The sequence below is a fragment of the Chanodichthys erythropterus genome, chromosome 2 (assembly GCF_024489055.1).
Source record: "Chanodichthys erythropterus isolate Z2021 chromosome 2, ASM2448905v1, whole genome shotgun sequence".
NCBI classification, from domain to species: domain Eukaryota; kingdom Metazoa; phylum Chordata; class Actinopteri; order Cypriniformes; family Xenocyprididae; genus Chanodichthys; species Chanodichthys erythropterus.
This window is the reverse complement of record NC_090222.1, coordinates 9,896,000-9,903,940: the sequence shown is the minus strand read 5'-3', so window position 1 is coordinate 9,903,940 and position 7,941 is coordinate 9,896,000.

Sequence of the window (7,941 nt, the reverse complement as noted above, 5' to 3'; positions counted from 1 at the left end):
CAGTAAATGTGGAGTGAATTTGACATAGTCCTTTGATGTTTAACCGTTCTAAGTGCCTATTGCCCGCTGTGCACAGTTGCCCTGAAGCCACCGGGGTGGCGGTGCCACCGGGCTTGGGCCCGCCATCGCTGCTCGCAGCTATATTTATTATTATTTTTATTTTTATTTTTTTTATTTTTTTCGTCTTCCGGGGCTTTTTGGGGGCCTTAACATGCTCAAAAACTCTTGAAAATTGGCACACACATTGGAATCCGCGGCCATTAGGACGCCGGAGAGGCTGGTACCCGGGCGTGGCAGGGGGGCTCGACAGCGCCCCCTTGAAAAAAGTCTGAAAATTTGGTCCATATATTAAACATGCTTGCACGTATTAGTATGAAACTCGGTACACATATAGACCTCATCGGGCCGAACAACTTTCGCGCTCTAAGTTAATCGCCACGCCAACAGGAAGTCAGCTATTAAGGGTTGTTTGAAAAACGCATGCTCTGGAATTTGATATACTCCTCCTAGACGATTAATCCGATCGCCACCAATCTCGGCCAGCATGAAGTCAAGACACTGATGATTAAAAATTGCCAGGGGATTTTTGATATCTCGAACGGTTTGGCCGTGGCGAGGCAACGAATTTATGGCGAGAAAAAGGAAACAGGAAATGTGTTATAACGTCTTAATACATATATTGATCTTTATGAAACTTCACGAGTGTGTTCGTTATAGGAGTCTGATCACATGGATGTGACTATTGTGAGTCAAAGTTATAGCGCCACCAACTGGCAGCAGGAAGTGTATCACTTTTTGAAATGTTTTGAGATCACCCTCTTATTTTTACCTGATTTGCTTCAAACTTCATCAGTGTAATGTCAATACACAGCAGATGTAGACCTATGACAGGATTTTTGATATTTGAAATATTGTTGCCATGGCAACAGGTCAAACTGTAATAATATTCTTGAGTGTTTTTGAGGCTCTTAACATGCTTCAAATTGCATGAAACTCGACACACACATCAATATTGTCAACCAGTAGACATGGACAAAGCCATAGAAATGGGCGTGGTGGAGGGGCTCAGTAGCGCCACCTTTTGACAAAAGTGGGGGTTAGTTTTTCCTACAGTCACCAAACTCGGTACACATATTATTCTCATCAAGCCGGACAATTTTCTAATTTACATTCATTAGCTCCGACCAACAGGAAGTCAGCTATTTTGGTTTGAATGTTAATTTTTTGAAAAAACAGGCTATGAATTTTATACTACTACTCCTACAGGGTTTATCCAATTTACACCAAGCTTTTTTTAACTTGTTGCTAACACATTGAAGTTGTTTAATTGCAAACGGATTTTGGATATCTCAAACGGTTTGGCCGTGGCGAGGCAACAAATTTATGGCGAGAAAAGGGAAACAAAGTGTTATAACTTCTGCATACATTAATTGATTTTGATGAAACTTTGGCTTAGTCTTCGTTGTACAAGGCTGATCACATGGATTTAACTATTGTGATTCAAAGTCATAGCGCCACCAACTGGAAGCAGAAAATGTGTCACTTTCAGCATACATTGAGATCACCCTCTTATTTTTACCTGATTTGCTTCAAAATTCATCAGAATAATGTTAAAACTTGGCACATGTAATCCTTTGAAAATGGGCAGGGAGGAGGGGCTCTATAACGGCACCTTGTAGTGCAGTAAATGTGGAGTGAATTTGACATAGTCCTTTGATGTTTAACCGTTTTAAGTGCCTATTGCCCGCTGTGCACAGTTGCCCTGAAGCCACCGGGGTGGCGGTGCCACCGGGCTTGGGCCCGCCATCGCTGCTCGCAGCTATATTTATTATTATTTTTTTTATTTTTTATTTTTTATTTTTTTCCGTCTTCCGGGGCTTTTTGGGGGCCTTAACATGCTCAAAAACTCTTGAAAATTGGCACACACATTGGAATCCGCGGCCATTAGGACGCCGGAGAGGCTGGTACCCGGGCGTGGCAGGGGGGCTCGACAGTGCCCCCTTGAAAAAAGTCTGAAAATTTGGTCCATATATTAAACATGCTTGCACGTATTAGTATGAAACTCGGTACACATATAGACCTCATCGGGCCGAACAACTTTCGCGCTCTAAGTTAATCGCCACGCCAACAGGAAGTCAGCTATTAAGGGTTGTTTGAAAAACGCATGCTCTGGAATTTGATATATTCCTCCTAGACGATTAATCCGATCGCCACCAAACTCGGTCAGCATGAAGTCAAGACACTGATGATTAAAAATTGCCAGGGGATTTTTGATATCTCGAACGGTTTGGCCGTGGCGAGGCAACGAATTTATGGCGAGAAAAAGGAAACAGGAAATGTGTTATAACGTCTTAATACATATATTGATCTTTATGAAACTTCACGAGTGTGTTCGTTATAGGAGTCTGATCACATGGATGTGACTATTGTGAGTCAAAGTTATAGCGCCACCAACTGGCAGCAGGAAGTGTATCACTTTTTGAAATGTTTTGAGATCACCCTCTTATTTTTACCTGATTTGCTTCAAACTTCATCAGTGTAATGTCAATACACAGCAGATGTAGACCTATGACAGGATTTTTGATATTTGAAATATTGTTGCCATGGCAACAGGTCAAACTGTAATAATATTCTTGAGTGTTTTTGAGGCTCTTAACATGCTTCAAATTGCATGAAACTCGACACACACATCAATATTGTCAACCAGTAGACATGGACAAAGCCATAGAAATGGGCGTGGTGGAGGGGCTCAGTAGCGCCACCTTTTGACAAAAGTGGGGGGGTTAGTTTTTCCTACAGTCACCAAACTCGGTACACATATTATTCTCATCAAGCCGGACAATTTTCTAATTTACATTCATTAGCTCCGACCAACAGGAAGTCAGCTATTTTGGTTTGAATGTTAATTTTTTGAAAAAACAGGCTATGAATTTTATACTACTACTCCTACAGGGTTTATCCAATTTACACCAAGCTTTTTTTAACTTGTTGCGAACACATTGAAGTTGTTTAATTGCAAACGGATTTTGGATATCTCAAACGGTTTGGCCGTGGCGAGGCAACGAATTTATGGCAAGAAAAGGGAAACAAAGTGTTATAACTTCTGCATACATTAATTGATTTTGATGAAACTTTGGCTTAGTCTTCGTTGTACAAGGCTGATCACATGGATTTGACTATTGTGATTCAAAGTCATAGCGCCACCAACTGGAAGCAGAAAATGAGTCACTTTCAGCATACATTGAGATCACCCTCTTATTTTTACCTGATTTGCTTCAAAATTCATCAGAATAATGTTAAAACTCGGCACATGTAATCCTTTGAAAATGGGCAGGGAGGAGGGGCTCTATAACGGCACCTTGTAGTGCAGTAACTGTGGAGTGAATTTGACATAGTCCTTTGATGTTTAACCGTTTTAAGTGCCTATTGCCCGCTGTGCACAGTTGTCCTGAAGCCACCGGGGTGGCGGTGCCACCGGGCTTGGGCCCGCCATCGCTGCTCGCAGCTATATTTAGGGCCCAAGCGAAAATTCGCGCAGGGCCCTCTTGTTCTTCTAAGGATTATTAGGGCCCAAGCGAAAATTCGCGCAGGGCCCTCTTGTTCTTCTAAGGATTATTATTATTTTTTTTTATTTTTTTTTTTTATTTTTTTTCCGTCTTCCGGGGCTTTTTGGGGGCCTTAACATGCTCAAAAACTCTTGAAAATTGGCACACACATTGGAATCCGCGGCCATTAGGACGCCGGAGAGGCTGGTACCCGGGCGTGGCAGGGGGGCTCGATAGCGCCCCCTTGAAAAAGTCTGAAAATTTGGTCCATATATTAAACATGCTTGCACGTATTAGTATGAAACTCGGTACACATATAGACCTCATCGGGCCGAACAACTTTCGCGCTCTAAGTTAATCGCCACGCCAACAGGAAGTCAGCTATTAAGGGTTGTTTGAAAAACGCATGCTCTGGAATTTGATATACTCCTCCTAGACGATTAATCCGATCGCCACCAAACTCGGTCAGCATGAAGTCAAGACACTGATGATTAAAAATTGCCAGGGGATTTTTGATATCTCGAACGGTTTGGCCGTGGCGAGGCAACGAATTTATGGCGAGAAAAAGGAAACAGGAAATGTGTTATAACGTCTTAATACATATATTGATCTTTATGAAACTTCACGAGTGTGTTCGTTATAGGAGTCTGATCACATGGATGTGACTATTGTGAGTCAAAGTTATAGCGCCACCAACTGGCAGCAGGAAGTGTATCACTTTTTGAAATGTTTTGAGATCACCCTCTTATTTTTACCTGATTTGCATCAAACTTCATCAGTGTAATGTCAATACACAGCAGATGTAGACCTATGACAGGATTTTTGATATTTGAAATATTGTTGCCATGGCAACAGGTCAAACTGTAATAATATTCTTGAGTGTTTTTGAGGCTCTTAACATGCTTCAAATTGCATGAAACTCGACACACACATCAATATTGTCAACCAGTAGACATGGACAAAGCCATAGAAATGGGCGTGGTGGAGGGGCTCAGTAGCGCCACCTTTTGACAAAAGTGGGGGGGTTAGTTTTTCCTAGAGTCACCAAACTCGGTACACATATTGTTCTCATCAAGCCGGACAATTTTCTAATTTACATTCATTAGCTCCGACCAACAGGAAGTCAGCTATTTTGGTTTGAATGTTAATTTTTTGAAAAAACAGGCTATGAATTTTATACTACTACTCCTACAGGGTTTATCCAATTTACACCAAGCTTTTTTTAACTTGTTGCTAACACATTAAAGTTGTTTAATTGCAAACGGATTTTGGATATCTCAAACGGTTTGGCCGTGGCGAGGCAACGAATTTATGGCAAGAAAAGGGAAACAAAGTGTTATAACTTCTGCATACATTAATTGATTTTGATGAAACTTTGGCTTAGTCTTCGTTGTACAAGGCTGATCACATGGATTTGACTATTGTGATTCAAAGTCATAGCGCCACCAACTGGAAGCAGAAAATGTGTCACTTTCAGCATACATTGAGATCACCCTCTTATTTTTACCTGATTTGCTTCAAAATTCATCAGAATAATGTTAAAACTTGGCACATGTAATCCTTTGAAAATGGGCAGGGAGGAGGGGCTCTATAACGGCACCTTGTAGTGCAGTAAATGTGGAGTGAATTTGACATAGTCCTTTGATGTTTAACCGTTTTAAGTGCCTATTGCACAGTTGCCCTGAAGCCACCGGGGTGGCGGTGCCACCGGGCTTGGGCCCGCCATCGCTGCTCGCAGCTATATTTAGGGCCCGAGCACCGATGGTGTGAGGACCCTATTGGAATTGCTCCGTTTATTATTATTATTATTATTATTATTATTATTATTATTATTATTATTCTCCAAAGTGAATCGCATTTTAGAGGGCCTAAACGTGCTCGAAAACTCACGAAACTTTGCACACGCGTCAGAAGTGGTGAAAATTACGTCTGTTATGGGTTTCGGAATTGGGCGTGGCAAAATGGCTCGATAGCGCCATCTAACGTACAGCCCCGCTCGCTACATAACACTAAGGATTTGAAATTTGGTACACACATTTATCAGCCCAGTACCTACAAAAAATTCTCTTGGAGCGAAATCCGAAACCAAACAGGAAGTCAGATATTTTGAATTAATTCACCGTTTTTTGCATTTTCCAGACGTTGTACTTTAACGAACTCCTCCTAGAGATTTAATCAGATCAATGTCATTTTTGGTCAGTCTAATCTCAAGACCTTAGCGATGATAAATTTCAAAGATCTTGAGTTTTCGCTGAAGGGCGTGTCTGTGGCGGCCTGACAAAGTCTGATGTTTCGCCATGAAAGAGGAAGCTGCTGTAACTCAGGCACACAATGTCCGATCTGCCCCAAACTTCACATGTGTGATAAGAGTCCTGGCCTAAAGACATCTATATGACAATATTTAGTTAGTCATAGCGCCACCTGCTGGCAACAGGAAATGGCATGCTTCAGGATGTAATTCACTACCAGAGTCACATTTCATTATGCCACGAAGTACCAAACATGCTAGAGACACGTTAAATCATGCAACACTTGGCTGAGTGCTAATTTATGCGATTAACGCCACGAAAGAAACAGGAAGTTGTTGTAACTCAGGCATACAATGTCCGATCTGCTTCAAACTTCACGTGTTCAATGATAGTCCTGGCCTGAAGACATCAACATGGCAAAATTCAGTTAAGGTGAAAGCGCCACCTGTTGGCCGCAGGAAGTGTGGCATTTCGAAATGACTTTGGCATAATTCTCCTGTATTCACTCACTTAAATGCATGACGCCCACTGTTCACTGTTTTCCTGAGGCCAACGGGTGGCGGTGAGCCCGGGTGCGAGGGCCCTCTCAACGCTGCTTGCAGCTTTAATCATTATTATTATTCTTCTTCTCCAAAATGAATCGCATTTGAGAGGGCCTAAACGTGCTCGAAAACTCACAAAACTTTGCACACGCGTCAGAAGTGGTGAAAATTTACGTCTGTTATGGGTTTCGGAATTGGGCGTGGCAAAATGGCTCGATAGCGCCATCTAACGTACAGCCCCGCTCGCTACATAACACTAGGGATTTGAAATTCGGTACACACATTTATCAGCCCAGTACCTACAAAAAATTTTCTTGGAGTGAAATCCAAAACCAAACAGGAAGTCAGATATTTTGAATTAATTCACCGTTTTTTGCATTTTCCAGATGTCGTACTTTAACGAACTCCTCCTAGAGATTTAAAGACACTAATTTAACACTGTACTTTATGCTATGCAAATGAGTTCCACACTAGGGTGGGCAACACCGGGGCTGCTTCAGATAACAGTAGCCAATCACACTTCAGGATCAGCAAGGCGCCACATTTCAATCTCCTCCTCATCAGAAAGGGATAAATATGTCCCCCGGGTAGACACACCCTTGTTCTGCGTTTCCAACTCGACGGGGAAGGAGACATTAACAGACACTCCACGTCCTGAGTTTCTGACCTGACGAGGAAAGAAACTACAAGACAGTTAAGGTGAAGCTTTTGCGAGCAAACCTTTTTCATTGCTTCTAGCTGCACTCTAGCTGCAAAAGGGCCCCAGCATTGAGAGACTTAATTTGACCCTTACGGCTTCTACAGCAGCGCAGCCCAGTCCGCAAAGGACCTCTGCCTCGGCAGACATTGCTTGTACCACACGGCTCCTCAGTGACGCAGCGAGCCTGCAAAGGAACCTGTGAAGATTCATCTGACCCAGCTGCCCAGTCCATCCTAAAGGACCTCTTGGCGCAACCGAAGTTCAGCATCCTCCAGCCCAGCGTGGCACGACTACTGGATCGCAACTCCGCGCCCTCCCACTGCACGCAGCCTGCATCATCAGTGGAAGACGTCTCTGCTACCGGATTGATCACCCGACCGTGTGGAACGTAAATATAAACTTACCAAACCTCTTTTCTAGAGACCTTGGCATTAGTTTATACATGCAGCATATGTTATTCTAACCTGTTTAGATAACAGTTACTTGAGGTCAGCTTGTTACAAATAATAGGGATATTGTTTGTTGAATGATAAATAACCAGAGCCATTAGGTGGCTTCCGTAAGAAGCATTCCCATACAATTCTCTTCCATTCTACATTCAGTTCAACAGCGTTGCATTTATCCATTCTGTGTTCACTTCATTTATTTGTTTCTTTGATTTAATTCAGTATTCTCCTTTGATTATTATTTTTACTACCTTTTAGAAGTGCATATTCATTATTTCATTATTAATCGTTGTGGTATTTACTCTTGCATGTCTATTGTTAATAAATTTCATTGATTTTATTATAACTGTCTTCCTTGTGTTGATGACCAAAGACTCTACTAGTTGACCGGACTCTCACAAATCCTTCAGATAAATCAGTTGACCGACTCCCTCCATTTTACATTAATTCTGAATTACT